This window comes from Salvia splendens, chromosome 15 (assembly GCF_004379255.2).
Source record: "Salvia splendens isolate huo1 chromosome 15, SspV2, whole genome shotgun sequence".
NCBI classification, from domain to species: domain Eukaryota; kingdom Viridiplantae; phylum Streptophyta; class Magnoliopsida; order Lamiales; family Lamiaceae; genus Salvia; species Salvia splendens.
The window spans coordinates 23404595-23422196 of NC_056046.1; the positions used below are offsets into that span (position 1 = coordinate 23404595).

General features: G+C 34.6%; 1 long non-coding RNA gene across 28 annotated transcripts; it reads left to right on the forward strand.

The window, feature by feature from the left end:
* The first annotated feature begins 1867 nt into the window (after positions 1–1867).
* On the forward strand, positions 1868–17023 carry LOC121769211. Of its 28 annotated transcripts, none has more exons than XR_006043499.1 (26): positions 1868–2132; positions 2202–2334; positions 3906–4007; positions 6359–6562; positions 6715–6968; positions 7060–7177; positions 7497–7637; positions 7844–7927; positions 8589–8691; positions 8790–8854; positions 9616–9951; positions 10020–10106; positions 10398–10852; positions 10951–11145; positions 11946–12024; positions 12382–12762; positions 12849–12932; positions 13060–13141; positions 13293–13420; positions 13488–13553; positions 14142–14304; positions 14417–14711; positions 15165–15467; positions 16064–16163; positions 16232–16323; positions 16876–17023. It is a non-coding gene; the product is annotated as an uncharacterized LOC121769211 (long non-coding RNA). The 28 variants fall into 28 exon arrangements; XR_006043505.1 differs by having other exon boundaries at positions 10652–10852; XR_006043504.1 differs by adding an exon at positions 11367–11458 and having other exon boundaries at positions 9616–10852.
* The last annotated feature ends 579 nt before the right edge of the window (positions 17024–17602 follow it).

A 17602-nucleotide genomic window follows, 5' to 3' on the forward strand; every position in this document is an offset into this window, starting at 1 on the left:
CTTCATCGGGCCTTCCAAGATTTTTAAAAATAATTTTACAATAAAATAATTGAATGTGAAATAATATTATTATTTATTTGGATGGTAACATTAATAAATTGAGTATATATGCATGTAGTCATTTTATATAATTTACAAATCTAAAAATTATTTAATACTAATAAAATAATTTGATGCGGATGACTATGATGGTTTCATTTAATGATAAAACTCAAAAATTAAATATATATGGGTGGATGTAGTCATTTTTATATTGAAATTTTAAAAATTATTTAATAATAAAATAATTTGATGTGAATGAGTATGTTTATTTCATTTGATGGTTTCATCCGATTCCTTAAATTTTAAATTCCTGTGTTTGTTTCCGTTTTTAATCAAACTGGGAAAGTAATCAAAATCCTGAAACAAGGAAAATTAGTACAACTTTGCAGGATTCTGAATCCTAACTTTTCTTAGTTATTCTTTTTCCCAGTTTTAGGATTCTTACATATTTAATGCAATATAGTATAGTTTTATTATTATTATTATTATTATTATTATTATTATTATTATTATTATTATTATTATTATTATTATTATTATTATTATTATTATTATTATTATTATTATTATTATTATTATTATTATTATTATTATTATTATTATTATTATTATTATTATCATCATCATCATTATCATCATTATCATCATCATCATCATCATCATCATCATTATTATTATTATTATTATTATTATTATTATTATTTATTACACTGTTTTAAAAATAATTTAAAAGTATAAACCATACTTAATTTCAGGGTAATAAATAACTATAATTCAAATTATCATAATTATAACTATATAATTAATATTTATATTTAATTTTTATTATCATAATAATAATAATTTATTAAATAAGTAAATAAAATTATAATTATATAATAATATAATAATTATTACTTTATAAATTAGTAATTAACAATAAAATTGTAGTAAAATTTTAAATTATAAAATTTATTCAATTAAAAATTTAGTAAATATAATAATAATAATAATAATAATAATAATAATAATAATAATAATAATAATCTTATTTATTATTATATTATTATATATTATGATGTATAATCCATATTTAAACTATCCATCATAATAATAAATAAAATAATATAATTATTATCATTTGTAATTAATATTTTATTAAATAATATGTATTATTATTTTTTATAAATAAGAAATGATAGGTATATTTTTAGTTTAGTGTTTAAATCAAATATAAACTTTAAAATCTTGATATTTTCCAAACAAGGGAAAGTAAAGTTATTAGGAATCATATTCCCTGGATTCATTTTCACAGGAATTATTTTCCTTGCCAACTTTACTTTCTCGCAAACCAAACATGGCCTAAATGTATGTAAATGATTATTATGAAAAAATTAGCGTTTCCTAAATAATCATAGAAGGTTAATTATGTAAAATATTAAATTAAATAATCATCATAAATTTAATATAAATGTAAAATACCCAAACTATCCAGTTTTGTATACACAATTTTTGTTAATTTATCACTCCTCTCAAGAGGTTAAATTTAAACCATGAATTTACCTTACTCCAATTATGAAGGGCACAAACAAAATTAAGGCAATAAATACTAAAGCTTCAACAACATAACTTACTGGTTAAATAAATCTAACTTCAAAAATTAATTATAATCATCATAAAAGTTAGACTTGACCATAAAAGAAGATTTAGACTCAACTATTAAAATTTTAGAGAATTTATTTCATAATAAAGAATAATTAAAAATAAAACTAAAAACTTAATTAATTGAAAGTCCATCCTTTTAGCCAAGAAATAAAAATGAAACCCTACTCTATTCAAATTCAAACTCTCGCTTGCGCCTCCTTCCCCCCACGCCTCTTTCTCTCAAATCTCCCTTCTCTCTCGCCTCTGCCGGAAACGTCTGCCACCGCCGGCACCGATCAGCCGCCGGCCATCTCTCCCTTCTTCCCTTCTCTCCTTCTTTCCTCTCTTCTCACTCTCTCTTTCGGTCTCCCTCTCCGCCAGCACCGCCGCCGGCTGGAAACTGCCGCTGCTGTCGTCGGGCTGCCGCCGCCGCTGCGCCGGCCGCCGTCGCCGTCGTCGCTCGGGAGGTAAGTATATTTCACTTTTAATTTGTAAAAACAAGTTTCTAAACCTTGAATCTTTGCTTCAATTTTCAGAAATTAAGAGGGGTTGAAAAGGAGCCAAGAAGTGTCGTTGTTTGCCGGATTTCGCCACCACCGCCGGATGCTGTCGCCGCCGCCGACCCGGCGCTGCCTCTGTTGCTGACAGAGGACAGAAACTCCAGCCAGGGTATGATTTCTTACTTCCTTAGTCAAATTCTTAATTGAGTGGCTTATGTATTTGTGATTGAAGAGGGCTAAGGTTTTTCCTATTTATGCATAAAAGTGGAGATCTTGAAGAAACACTAAGCATGCTTGTGTTTTGGGTTTTGGGACAGAGATATGTACTAAATTATGGCTTGCTTTGAACAAAGAATTTTGGTAGGGAACTTACTTAGATATGAGAAAAAGCTTGATGAATGAACAATATGCAACTTTCCTTTCCTTGCTAGCTAGACTCATGAAGCACTTTCTTCTAAACTTGAATGTGTGGAAACATGGATTTTTGTGGGTGGGATAGATGAATTTATGTGATGAAACTGATGAGTGATTGTGATGGGAAAAAGGTTGATAGGGATGTTCTATATATAGTGAATTTCTTACCGAGTGATCTTGAATGTGGCGACAAGATACATAAGGCTCCTCTCCTCTCATTCTTCATACTCATCATGGTGTTGGGGACTTTGTTCCTCTGATTCTAATTAACTCACTGTTGCATGGGGAGGGATTGTTCTTGCAAGATTTTGAAAGATGATAATGCGTGTGTGCTTTGGTGTCACCACAAAGAGAATGGCGTCAAAGTTGTTGAACCAACCCGAAATGCCCCGCAAGAGGTCCCCTCTTCTGCTTGAAATTACTAATTGGGCTCTAGGTAGCACTACTAGGTACAGTCCGTCCAGTTTTGAGAAGTAAATGATTTTGTGTGCTAATTTGTTAATCCTTGTTCGAATGAGTCTGGCTAGTGGCTAAATTTGCCTTGGTTTCTTTCTCAGCCCTATCTGTTCGATTAGAAAATGGGCTGTGCTTCTCGTTGATGAAATCTGATTTTTTTCACCATCTTCCTGCATCGATAGATGTTTAGAATAGTTTTGAGGTGTGGGTGTTTGGATGCATGCTTCTTTTCGTTGGCCTGCAGTACGTTGTTGTCACTTACTGGAGAACTAAGATTCCCTAATTTAAAAAACCTAATATTTTAATAATATGTTAAAATGAATCTATGCGGCTTCTAAATAAATTTGTTAATCCTTATAGCTATAGTTTCACTTTTGACTTTTGACTGCAGTACCTTGTGACTTTTGTTTCACTGGTAGGTTTCACGATTTAGTTTAAATAAATTTGGAAGCCTTTATCAAGATTAAAGAAATACATAGGCCATGCATGTTTCCGTGTCATGTAATCATTGATGCATATCATGTCTGAAAAACATACTTACTTTTAACCAACTGGATGATGAAGTTCCTTCCAGCGTATATTAAGTGGGTCCCTAATCCTGATGGTATGGCCACATGATTTAGATGTGTGGAGAGTTATAATGGTCTCTTGATATTTTATCTGTGCTGAACGTGTTCTATTGATGTTTTTTCTGTTGGGTGGGATTTACTTATTGGAGCAATAATACTAGCAAATAACTTATAAATAATTTGTTCAAGTGTTATGTTAATTTAGTCCAGTATGTATGGGTTTGGAATTCATATTGTTTGTATTTTGTCCTTGTTGCAATTTTTTACCGGTGCACTCTATTAATGCACTTTATCAATGCAGGAAACTGGAAATGCTGCATATCCTACTAATGCAACTCTGTCTTCCTAGCATCTTGGGACTAATGTCTGTGAGCCATTTATGTACCATACTATCTCAGAGAAGGTATATATACAATGAGCCTTTACTATTTAAATATCAATTTCTTAAAACTCGTGCTTTAAAAAGTGCCACGCTTATGGTTGGAAGGAGCGAGTAAAAAATTACAAACTATAGCTATAAGTTTATTTTAGTATTACCTTAGTTGATATCCTCCTATATGTTGATGTCAACTTATTATGTGGTATTCCTTTTTCTAAAATGACATGGTGGATTGAGCATAAAACATTTAGAATGTTGACTTTTCCAACTCTTGATACGATCATGCATTTTACCTAGACTTCAATTGAAGAATCCACATCTAACATGGTGCGAGTGTTAGGTGATAAGCTAATTACTTGTCTAAAGTTGCATTTGCATCATTCATGGACATTAGATTCCTATGTAGGTGAATTACTAACTTAAGCATATTGTTCTTGATTCATAACTGTTTGCAAAGAACCGAGCTTAAGCATATTGTTCTTGATTTGCTCAAAGTACGCACTAATTCTCCAATGATGCACTGTATAATTTCATATGCTGGCCTCGGTTTAGATGTGGGAATGATGTCAATCCTACATTGTATGTAAAATTAATGTGCACAATGTATTTATTGTTTTGTTAAGATTTATATGTTCTTCCTCGATATTAGAATGAGTTGTTTTGATGATAAAACCTCATTTTTTAATATTTCTACAATATGTGTGCCTGCGTTAGATAATGAAGCACAAGTATGAATAGCAGCAGCCGAAAAGGTTACAAATTCTATCGGATTCTTTATCTAGAACTTGCTGTCCAACATATTAAGTTGTATTTAAGTGGATACTTTTGAATATGCACTTTAAGTATTTGTTACTTATGTTGTGCTTCATTTCTTTATTTTTATTTATCAGCTGCTTTATATAATTGATTTTATTTGTTTTGTGTTTGTTGTGTAGGAGTTGAGGAGGAGCTAACTTCTAAAGGGGTTATTAGTGTAGACTTCGTTTTTCTCAAGGGTTGATCTGCAAACTTAGTTGTTGCTTACTAACTTCTGAAGTCCTAGGTTTCCCGTGCTTCAAATAAGTGATAACAGTGTTCTTTGTTGCCCGATTTCTTGAGCTAAGGAGAGAGAACTATTCCGGTTTTGAAAAATTAATTGAAAAAGCCATAGGGCCGATCGACTGAATGAGAGCTTTATGTGTTGCAATCTTGTTGATATTGGTGCATAAAGATGATTTAGGCAATAGGAATAAAGACCTCATATCCAAATTATCACATGCCTGACCCTGCATAAACCCCTAGTGAGCCAATTTGAGCCCCAAAAGCCTAATTTCTTTGTTGAAAATTTTGAAGTCCTTATATCTGCTTACCTATTATATCCCATTTGTTGGCCTATATTTTCTACCCTAGTCACTAAAATTAAAGTGCTAGCACATTCTTGGGAGGGTATTATGGTGGCAAGAAAAGATGGAGGTTTTGTACCATTCATTAGGTGGTATTTATTTATAAGATACAAAGTGAGTGAAAAGCTGTCCCCTTCAAACGAAAATAGAATAAAAAGGCAGCCTTTCATGTGTAAAAAAAAAAGCCAAGGCTAGAAAAAGATAAAAAGGCAGCCTTTCATTAGTTAAAAAAGCCAAGGCTAGAAAAAAATAAAAATAAAAAAGGCAGCCTTTCATGTCTAAAAAAAGCCAAGGCTAGAAAAAAAATAAAAATAAAAAGGCAGCCTTTCTTGATTAAAAAAAAGCCAAGGCTCGAAAAAAAATATTGAGCGAAAAATAGAAATGATTCAAAAGAATAAGTTGACAGATGGTCGAAAAATCTTATGTTTGGGGTGTTGAGCTGTAAGAAATTTGTATGCAGTGAGTGAGATGTGAAAGGTTTTGTGATGGATGTGCTAGTATTTTAAGAATGGTGGTAAGCTACTTAACCAAATATTATCTCACCTCTACCAAAAGCCCCATTACATCCCAATGAATAAGACCTTTTGATTTGTGCATCATATTGACTTGGGAGTGATGAATTTTGCTTGATTTTGGGAGAAAGATCTTATGTGCTTAAAATAAAGAATAGCTAGAAGAACTTCTCTTTATGAATTAGTGACGATGGTTTGAGACTCCCAAGACACAACTCGAACTTAGATTGAAGCATGGGATGCCTAGTTCTTAGGGAATTAGTTCGTGTACAATTCTTGTTCTTAAGTTTTACCCGCGAGTGAATTCGGGGTCGGCCTAATTTCCCTACTGATTCATATGGTTTGGCGTGACTTGAAGCAGAGGATTATCCAATATCTTGTGAGTGTGATTTATTGTGTAACTTGCTCGAGGGCTAGCATGACTTAAGTTTTGGGGGTGTTTGATGTGAGTGGGTAATTTTCTAACTTGTTCCTCGTACAGTATACAATGGAATGGAGGGTAGCGTATTACTGCTCCTAGCCAATTTTGGCCACTTTGATATTAAGTGTCTCTCAGTTCATACTAAAGCCGTCAATGAAGAACTACTGCAAAATCTGTCTGATGCTCTACGCTTGACTGTACCTGATAAAATTGGAGTTGATCTTGCTTTGTCTAAAACTGACGATCACGATATCAGGATGTGTGGTTAGCTATTCTCCTCCTTATACATACATTTAGATATAATTTTTGTTTAGTTGTAGGAAGTGGAATACATACAATAATTTATTATTTTTATTTCCTTGGATTCTTTCTATATGTTCCACTAAACCCTTTTACCCTTTTCTTGTTGTATGCAGGAAAGAATTTTTCTTTGAGTCAGATTAAAGAGCTGTGTGCCTATCTATTGCATTTGAGGCGACTGAGATGATTCAAAATATGCTCGTGTTACACTTAGTTGATCTAACGGCTAAGCATTCAGATTCATTCTTGCAAATGTTAGCTCTTGTGCAACTAAGGTGCTTTCCGTGATAGTTCCTCGTGCAAAAATAGACTAGAATTTCTTAGTCAATCTGAAGGCCAAGGCCCAACTACGTGGAGATCACTTCTTCAGGTGCTTTCAGTGAAACTGCCTAGTGCATAAATAGACTAGAATTTGTTATGGAAACCAATTTTTACATTTATGCTTGTTTATATTAGCGTAGTTTAAAACGCGCCGCGCAGGTGGAAGAGCAAGATCTGGGGACGGCGGCCCGGTGGGGGCAAGTCGTATGGCGGTAGGGGGAGACTTAGTTCTTAACTTATAAGAAGCCGGGGGAAATGGTGAGCCTGCTTTGCTTAATCTTCTTCTTCTTGGTTGTAGCGAATATATTTTTCTACTTATTTGATTCAATTTCTGCTGCCTTTTGCAGCTTCATAAATCTATCACATATATTTTTGGGTATTATACTGTGCCTGGTGATTTCCTACTTTTTCTAATCCACTTCTTGCTACCTTACATCTATTTAATTAATATATACTTATTATCCTATTTTTTTTCGTCATATGCCGTGTACATAAATGTGCTATAATAGTATTTCTTTTCTTTGATATATAAACCCCATTGATTGTCAAATCTTGGCATGTTAAATTGTTTTCACAGGCTCTTTCCCAAGTACTTCCTAGATATGTTTCTTTTTTACTTTGGCATTCGGTTTGCTGTACCTGCATTAAAAAAGAAATCATGGGCCTTGGAAGCTGGATGAGCACTCAATTAGTGTCTAGTAAAGATGCTTTGTATGAGGTTAGTGTTTTCTATTTTTAAAAATCCCTCCCTATTAAGGTCCCAAGGACACATAGAAAAGCAAGTTAATTTCTGTTGTTGTGTAAAGAAATCATTCTGTGAGATATTATTTGCCAAGACTAATTTTTGAATTTGCATCTGCCAGTGCCATCTTGTGGTCTGTTATAATTGTAATTTCATGCTCCGGTTTACGTGCATGCCTCCAGGAATAGATCATGTTTCTGAAGGATGTTCAGGACCTATCTCCTAGTCACATTCAATCTTTGGGTTCACTTTTGAATATCTTTCTGGTATGAATCTGGGCATGAAATTATTGAATCCATAGTCTGGTTTTGTTGTTGTATTTGTCATGATGTATAGCCAAAATTTCATGTACTATATACTGTGACATGTTGTGCCTCTTAGGTTATGATTTCTTTTTCTTATGTATGGTGTTGGATTGATTTAAGCATCAAGTAGCTGGTTCAGAATTTTGAAGTCAATTTCTTTGTATGAAATGGTAACTAATGGATTATGCTATCATATTAGAGATGTCATATGCAAGCACTTCCAAGAAAACTAAAGACTATCTCTATTTATTACATTAACTCTCCACTTCCTCTGATCATTCTCAAGATTTTAATATTTCTGCAATGCCAGCTTATTGCTACTTCTATGGCTGGGTGACTCCAGAAATCATATAAGCTCGTGTAGGAAAATCAAATCAAAATTTGGACATACATATTGGAGAAGTTTCCTACATTGCTTGATTTTAGAAACAATTTTCCTGCAGTAAATTATTTGATTACCGCTCTGGAAATGTTGTGATACACCCAAAATTTTAAATATTATTCCAGCAGTTGAGTTTGTCTACAACAGTTTGATCAACTATCGCGGGACCAAATTTTCTATAGATTGCAAACTTGAGTTTACTCGTATTGCACATCTAAATTCTGCTGTTGTTCATTCCAGGTTGTGTGTAAGGCTGCGTAGCAAGTAGAACTCAGTCCCGTGTTGAGAGCACTACTTCAGTGTTGATAAGTTCTAGAGATGTCCCCTGTTCTTCTTCAGTGAGGTGTTATAGCTGTAACCACTAACCTCTACTCATAGCATTCTTATGCCAGTACACTTTGATCACTCACTTTTGTAGGGACTAACCCCGGAGTTGTCCAGGTTTTCGCTTCCTGTATAGGGGTGTGATCCTGGCACCACCCCTTACTTGCTTTCGACCCTAACAAGTGAGTATTCTATCTCCTTTTACATTTTCTAGTCCTTCACATTGAGGTGTGGGTGTATGCGTGCATTCTTCTTTTCTTTGTTTTTGCATGCAATGTTTTTTCTCTTGCATGCAATGTTTTCACTCTTGATTGACACCAGACACACTTTTAATGGGTTATTAGTGTACCCTTAGTTTCTCTCAAGGGTTGGAGAACTAAGATTTCCTAATTTCAAACACCCAACTTATTAATATTTTAATATGTGAAAATGAACAAGACATGCTGCTGAACAAGACCAAGTACATATCTTATATTTTCGATGGTGTCTTGATACATTCTTTGTGGTGATGTTTTCATTGATGAATGAGATTTATTTATTAAAGCAATAATACTAGCAAATAACTTATTAAAAATTCGGTAAAGGCTTGTGTTAATTATGTCCATTGTGTATGTGTTTAGAATTCACAGTTTTTTTTTATTTTGTCCTTGTTGCATTACCTTGTTCACATGCAGTCCAAACCAATGATTGGGAAATAGATCAACAACTTTCTATTAGGGGAAAACATAAGAGATAGTGTTGTGCCACTTTTTAAAATGCTAGCCTTTAAGTGGCAGGTCAAATGTGACCTTTGTCCTAAGCTAGGCACCTGTCACATTCACAACCACAAGTTTATAAGGTGATACTTGACAATTTTTAGAACATCTAAGTTGATTCACGTGGTCAGATATATATTATCTAGTTCATTTTTGTGATCTTTATTTGTGTCTAATTTCATTTGCAGGAATCACTAACAGAGTTGACATCGATGAATGGAATCCATCCACTGATACACATCTTCCTTGATTGATAACCGCTCTGCAAATGTTGTGATGCACTCAAAATTTTAAATATCATTTCCAGCTTTTTTGTTTGTCTACGACAGTTAGATCATCTATCGAGGGACCGAATTTGCTTTAGATTGCAAACTTGAGTTTGCTCATACTGCTCATCGAAATTCTGCTGCTGTTCATTCCTGGTTGAGTGTAAGGCTGCGTAGCAAGTAGAAGTCAGTCCCGTGTTGAGAGCGCTACTTCAGTGTTGATAAGTTCTAGAGTATCCCCTGAGCTTCAACAGTGAGGTGTTATAGCTGTAACCATTACTCGTAGGATTTTTATGCTAGAGCACTTTGAGCACAAACTTTTGCAGGAACTAACCCGGAGTTGCCCTGGTTCTCACTTCCGGTATAGGGGTGTGATCCTGACACCACCCCTTAATTGCTTTCTACTCAAACAAGTAAGTATTCTATCCTCTTTACATTTTTTGTCCTTCACATTGAGGGTAATGTTTAGAATAGTTTTGAGGTGTGGGTGTCTGCGTGCATTCTTCTTTTTGGGGTTGTAATTTATCCTATTTGTGTGTATATGTAAGGTTTTCTCTCTATTAATTGTCACCCGAAACACTTTTTAATGGTTTATTAGTGTAGACTTAGTTCTCTCAAGGGTTGGAGAACTAAGATTCCCTAATTTAAAACACCTTACTTACTTATATTTTAATATGTGAAAATGAATTTGTGCTGCTGAACAGGACATGCTGCTGAACAAGACCAAGTACATATATTTTCTATGGTCGCTTGAAATTTTCTCTGTGGTGAACGTGGAGTCTGTTGATGTTTTTTTCCGTTGAATGGGATTTACTTTTTAAATCAATAATACTAGCAAATAACTGATATAAAAACATTGGTAAAGGCTTGTGTTAATTTAGTCCATTGAGCATGGGTTTGGAATTCATATTGTTTGTATTTTGTCCTTGTTGCCTTTTTTAACCTTGTTTACATGCAGTCCAAACCAGTGATGGGGAATAGATCAACAACTTTCTATTAGGAGATAGCATAGAGACAGTGTTGTGCCACTTTTTTTATGCTAGCATTTATGTGCAAGGTCAAGTGAGCCTTTTGTCCTAAGCTAGGCCACCTGTCACATTCACAAAATGAGTTTATGAGGTGATTCCGGACAAATTCTAGGACATCTAAGTTGATTCAGGTGGTCAGATATATATTATCTATTTTCATCTTTGTGATCTTTATTTATGTCTCATTTCATTTTTTCATTTTGTTTGCATCATTTTGCTCGTTTTCTAGGAAAGAATCGATCCATCCAGAGCTCAAATGCATTTCCAGTTTGCCCCTCTGCTTCGTCAGTGGGTGGATTTTCCTGGAAATTTGCATCTCTACTTCTGACCAAATGAGTGTTAGCACTGGAATTGGTGCTATTCCCCACACACCTGAAATTGGCTCTGACGAGATGGATCCTGTTGGATCCCAGATTCGTACAAGGTTTGTTTAGTTTATGGTTTCTTTTGATTTTTATACCATTTATTAATTATTAGTTGTTGTTTTCCTATGACTAAACCCTGCGAGCAACAAAAACAAAATTGAATCAAATTAATAAAATTGTGGTGATCGTTTTTAGTTCCTTCATCTCACATTGCATTTAGCGATGGTCCACAAACTCTTGAAAATGACATAATTCCTTCATTCCTTCTTGCTTTGGCCAGCTACTGATTGACACTAATGCAAATCTGTCTTCCGAGCATCCCGGGTCAAATGTCTCTGCGCCTTTTATAACCTTTGGTGATGCATTGCACATGTAACATACTATCTCAGAGAAGATATATATACTATGCGCCTTAACTCTTAAATATCAATTCCTTAAATCTCGTGCCCAAAAAATTGCCTCGCTCATGGTTGGACGGAGTGAGTACAAAATAACAAACTATAGCTATATATTTATTTTACTATTATCTTAGTTGGTAATTGGTATCCTCCAATATGTTGATGTCAACTTATTATGTTGTTTTCCTTTTTTAAGACATGGTGGATTAAGCATAAAACTTTTACTGACTTTTCCAACTCTTAATTTGATCATGCGTTTTACCTAGACTTCAATTGTAGAATCCACATCCAACAAGGTTTGAATGTTATTTATTGAGCTAATTACATGTGTAAAGCTACATTGCTTTGCATCATGGACATTAGATTGCTATGTAGGTAAATTACTGCTTCTATACTGTTTGCAAAGAACCGAGCTTAAGCAGATTGTTCTTGAGTTGCTCAAAATATGCACTGATTCTCAGGATAATATTTCCGATGATGACTATATAATTTCAAAAGCTGGGCTCGGTCTAGAAGTGGGAATGATGTCAATCCTACATGGTATGTAAAATTAATGTGCAAAATATATTTATTATATTGTTTTAGATTGATATGTTTTTTCCTTGATATTAGAATGTGTTGTTTCGATGATACAATCTCATTTTTGTATGTTTAAACATATGTGTGTCTGCTTTAGATAATGAATCACAAGTCTGAATAGCAGCTGCCGAAAAGGTTACTAATTCTGTCGGAATCCTTGTCTAGAACTTGCTGTTCAGCATATTAGGTTATATTTAAGTTGATATTTTTGAATATGCACTTTATGTATTTGTTACATATGTTGTGCTTCATTTCTTTATTTTATTCATCAGCTGATTTATATGGTTGATTTGGTTTGTTTCTGTGTTTGTTTTGTAGGAGTTAAGGAGGAGCTAACTTCTAAAGGAGGCAAGATGAGGGAAGAAATACCTAACTTCCCATGCAAACAAGAGAGTATTTTGTTTCCCCTCACATTTTTTTCCTTCACATAAAGGGCAATGTTAAGATTAAGATTTGGGGTGAGGGTGTTTGTGTACATGCTTGATTATGTGGTTGTAAATAATTTTATTACTCTATCTCCGATGTGTTGATTCTGAAGGACCCTTTTTCTGAAGTGTATATAACGATGCGAATACTAAAGAAGTTATGTGTTTTAAATAGCAGGACTATGCCATGGAGCCCGATGAGAAACTTATGCGAAATGCAGCACATTAGATGGTAGCAAGGTTGGCAGGAACTCTTGCTAATGTAACTTGTTAGGTATAGATAACCTTTGCTTTATTACTCTCTTGTGTGCTGATTGAAAAGGCCCGTACATCACATTTAGGAACCTTTACGTGGTTCAGTATCAAGCCAACTCAGAAGGTCACTTCAGGGCTTGGCCATAGCAAAGGATCTTCTGGAGCAATCATTTTAGCGGGTGACTAATGGTAATCTCCTTTCATACAATGTGTCTTTATTTCCATGATTATATTAAATTAAAAGAGATGCGAATAAAAGATGTTAGCATCAACCAAACTAATTGGTTTTAATTAGAAATACCATACGGCTTTGCAGGAATCACATGCAGCGATGATACCGATGAATGGAATCCATCCACTGATACACATCTTCCTCGATCGATAGCCGCTCTGGAAATGTTGTGATACACACAAAATTTTAAATATTATTCCATCATTTGTATTTGTCTATGACAGTTAGATCAGCTATCGATGGACCAAATTTGCTTTTGATTGCAAACTTGAGTTTGCTCGTGCTGCTCATCTAAATTCTGCTGCTGTTCATTGCAGGTTGAGTGCAAGGCTGCGCTGCAAGCAGAACTCGGTCCGTTGTTAAGAGCGCTATTTCAGTATTGATCATGTTCCAGAGATGTCCCCTGATCTTCAACAATGAGTTGTTATAGTTGTAACCACTAAACGTAGGATTTTTCTGCTAGTAAACTTTGAGCACACCCATTTTTAGGGACTAACCCCGGAGTTGTCCAGGTTCTCGCTTCTGTTATAGGGGTGTGATCCTGGCGCCATCCCTTACTTGCTTTCTTACTCAAACAAGTGAGTATTCTATCTCCCTTTACATTTTCTTGTCCTTCACATTGAGGGTAATGTTTAGAATCGTTTTGAGGTGTGGGTGTTTGCATGCATTCTTTTTCTTGTGCTTGTAATAAGGTATCCTATTTGTGGGTGCTTGCAAGGTTTTCACTCTATTGATTAAATTTGTCACCCGACACTTTAATTATGGGTTATTAGTATAGACTTAGTGTTTCTATCAAGGGTTGGCCTGCAGAACGTTGTTGTCACTTACTAACTTCTGGAGAACTAAGATTCCCTACTATAAAACACCTATTAATATCTTAATAATATGTGAAAATGAATTTGTGCTGCTGCTGAACAAGACCAAGTGAACCAAGTGCATTTCTTAAATTTTTTCAATGGTCTCTTGGTATTTTCCATGTGGTGAACGTGGATTCTATTGATGTTTTCCCTGTTGAATGAGATTTACTTATTAAAGCAATAATACCAGCAAATAGCCGATAAAATTTTTGGTAAAGTCTTGTGTTAATTTAGTCCATTGTGGATGGGTTTGGAATTAATATTGTTTGTATTTTGTCCTTATTGCATTTTAACCTTGTTTACATGCAGTCCAACCCATTTATGGGGAAATAGATCGATTACTTTCTACTAGAAGAAAGCATAGAGACAGTGTTGTGCCACTTTTTTTAATGCTAGCCTTTATGCTCGAGGTCAAACGGAAGCCCTTTATCCAAAGCCAAGGCACATGTCACATTCACAACGAGTTTATGAGGTGATTCTTTGATAAATTCTAATATATTATCTAGTTCGTCTTTGTGATCTTTATTGGTATCTCATTTCATTTTATTATTTTCTTTGCCGCATATTGCTCTTTTTTCACACAGAATCGATCCACCCAGAGCTCCTAATGCATTTCCAGTTCGCCCCTCGGCTTCATCAGGAGCTGGATTATCCAGGCAATTTGCATCACCACTTCTGACCAAATGAGTGCTAGCATTTACTCATCTGGCCTTGTTAGCACTTGAATTGGTGCTATGCCCCATACACCGGAAATCGGCTCTAACGAGATAGAACCTGTTGGATCCCAAAAACTAAAAGGAATCAAATTAGTAAAATTCCGGTGATCATTTTTCAGTTCGCTCATCTCATATTTCAATTGGCGATGGTCCACAAACTCTTGTAAACTACATCATTCCTTCATTCCCTCCTGTTATATATATGCCATTGTTTGCTTGTGCACTTTTTTACCCGTGGAATTTGTAAATGCATGAACCTAGAAATGCTGCACATCCTACTTATGCAATTCTGTCTTCCGAGCATCCTGGGACAAACCTTGATATTAGAATGAGTTATTTTGATGATACAATCTCCTTTTTATATGTTTAAACATATGTGTGTCTGCTTTAGATTATGTAGCACTAGCACAAGTTCGAATAGCAGCTGCCGAAAAGGTTACAAACTCAGTCAGATTCTTAATCTAGAATTGCTGCCCAACATATTAGGTTGTATTTAAGTTGATACTTTTGAATATTCAATTTAAGTATTTGTTACATATGTTGTGCTTCATTTCTTTATTTTTATTCACCAGCTGATTTATATAATTGAATTTGTTTGTTTCTGTTTGTTTTGTAGGAGTTTGGGAGGGGCTAATTTATAAAGGAATCAAGATGAGAGAAGAAATACCTAACCCCATCACCTAACTTCCCATGCAAACAAGGGAGTATTTTGTTTACCATGCAAATAATTAGATTACTCTATCTCGTTGATTCTGAAGGACCCTTTTTTCCATAGTATATATAACAATGCAAATGCTAAAGAAGTTATATGTTTTTAAATGGCAGGTCTATGCCACGGAGCCTGTTGAGAAACTTATACGAAATGCAACACATTTGTAGTAGCAAGGTTGAAAGGAAGTCATGCTAATGTAACTTGAAGGTAAAGATAACCTTTGCTTTATTACTTTCTTGTGTTATAAATGTTAATGATCTTGTGAATTGTCAGAACACTACTTTATATACCTTGCGTGCTGATTGAAAATGCCTTTACATCACATTAAGGAACCTTTACGTGGTTCAATATTTAGCCAAACTCGGAAAATCACTTAACGGCTGGGCCATAGCAAGTGATCTTCTAGAGCAGTCATTTCAGCTCAGCTGGTGGCTAGTGATAATCTCCTTTCCATCAACGTGTTTTGATTTTCATAATAACTATTTAAATAAAACAAGATAGGCGAATAAAGACTTGTTAGCATCAACCAAACTAATTGGTTTTAATTAGAAATACCATACGGCTTTGTAGGAATCACAAACGGAGTTGACACCGATGAATGGAATCCATCCAGTAATACACATCTCTCTCGATTGATAACCGCTCGGGAAATGTTGTGATACACTCAAAATTTTAAATATTATTCCATCATTCGTGTTTGTCTACGACATTTAGATTATCTATCCAGGGACCATATTTGCTTTGGATTGCAAACTTGAGTTTGCTTGTATTGCTCATCTAATTTCTGTTGCTGTTCATTCCAGGTTGAGTGTAAGGCTGCGTAACAAGCAGAACTCGGCCCCGTGATGTGAGCTTTACTTCAGTGTTGATCAAGTTCTTGAGATGTCCCCTTTCAACAGTGAGGTGTTATAGCTGTAACCAATACTCTTAGGATTTTTATGCTTGTACACTTTGAACACACACTTTTGTAGGTACTTACCCTGGAGTTGCCCTGGTTCTCGGTTCCGGTATAGGGGTGTGATCCTAGCACCACTGCTTATTTGCTTTCTACGCAAAAAAATAAGTATTCTATCTCCCTTTACATTTTCTTGCCCTTCACATTGAGGGCAATGTTTAGAATAGTTTTGAGGTGTGGGTGTTTGCGTGCATTCTTCTTTTTGTGGTTGTAATTTATCGTATTTGTGTGTGTTTGCATGGTTTTTTCTCCATTGATTGTCACCAGAAACACTTTTTTATGGGTTATTAGTGTATACTTAAGGCTTGGAGAACTAAGATTCCTTAATTTAAAACACCTTATTAATATTTTAGTATGTGAATGAATTTGTGCTGCTGAACAAGGCTGAACAAGACCAAGTACATTTCTTATATTTTCTATGGTTTTTTGATATTTTCTATGTGATGAACAAGACCATGTACATTTTTTATAGTTTCTATGATCTCTTGATATTTTATATGTGGTGAACATCGATAACTTGCTACCCCACATATTAATTTGTATTTAAGTTGGGTATGCACTGTTAAGTATTTGTTTACTTATGTTGTACTTCATGTCTTATTTTTATTCATCGGCTATTGATATAGTTTATTTTGTTTGGTTTTTGTGTTTGTTTTGTAGGAGTTATTGAGGAGCCAACTTTTTAGGAGACACGATGAGAAAAGGAATAGCTTAACCCCCACCACCTAATTTCCTATGCAGACAATGGAGTATTCTGTCTCGCCTCACATTTTATTGTTCATCACATAAAGGGAAATGTTTAGATTCATTTTGGGGGTGTAGGTGTTTGTGTGTACTATGTGCACCATGTATTTTATGTATAGTGTGAGTGTAGGGTAGTGTAGTGTAGTGTAGTGTATGTGCACAATATGTGTGTTTTGTGTTTAGTGTGTGTATTTTGTGATTTTGCGTGCAGTGTGTATGTGTGTTTGTAGTGTGTATTTTATGTATGTGTGTGTACAGTGTGTTGTGTGTATTTTGTGTATGGTGTGAAAAGTGTGTATTATGTAAAGTGTGAGTTTGTATTGCATGTATTTTGTGTATAGCGCGGTGTTTATATTGTGTAGAGTGTAGATATTTGTAGACTGTGCATATGGTGTATGTGTAGCTCAATGTTTGTATTTTGAGTGTAGTATGTGTATATATATGAAGAGTATGTTGTGCTTTTGCAGTGCATGTATTATGTGTATAGTGTTTAGTATAATGTGTGTAGTATGTGCGCAGTGTGTTTATTGTGTAATATGTATAATAGTGTGTAATTTCCTTACATGTGTGTATTTCCTTTACGTGAATATAGTTTTTTGTTTACTTTGTGTTTTTTTTTCTTATAGTGAACGTGTTAGTATAT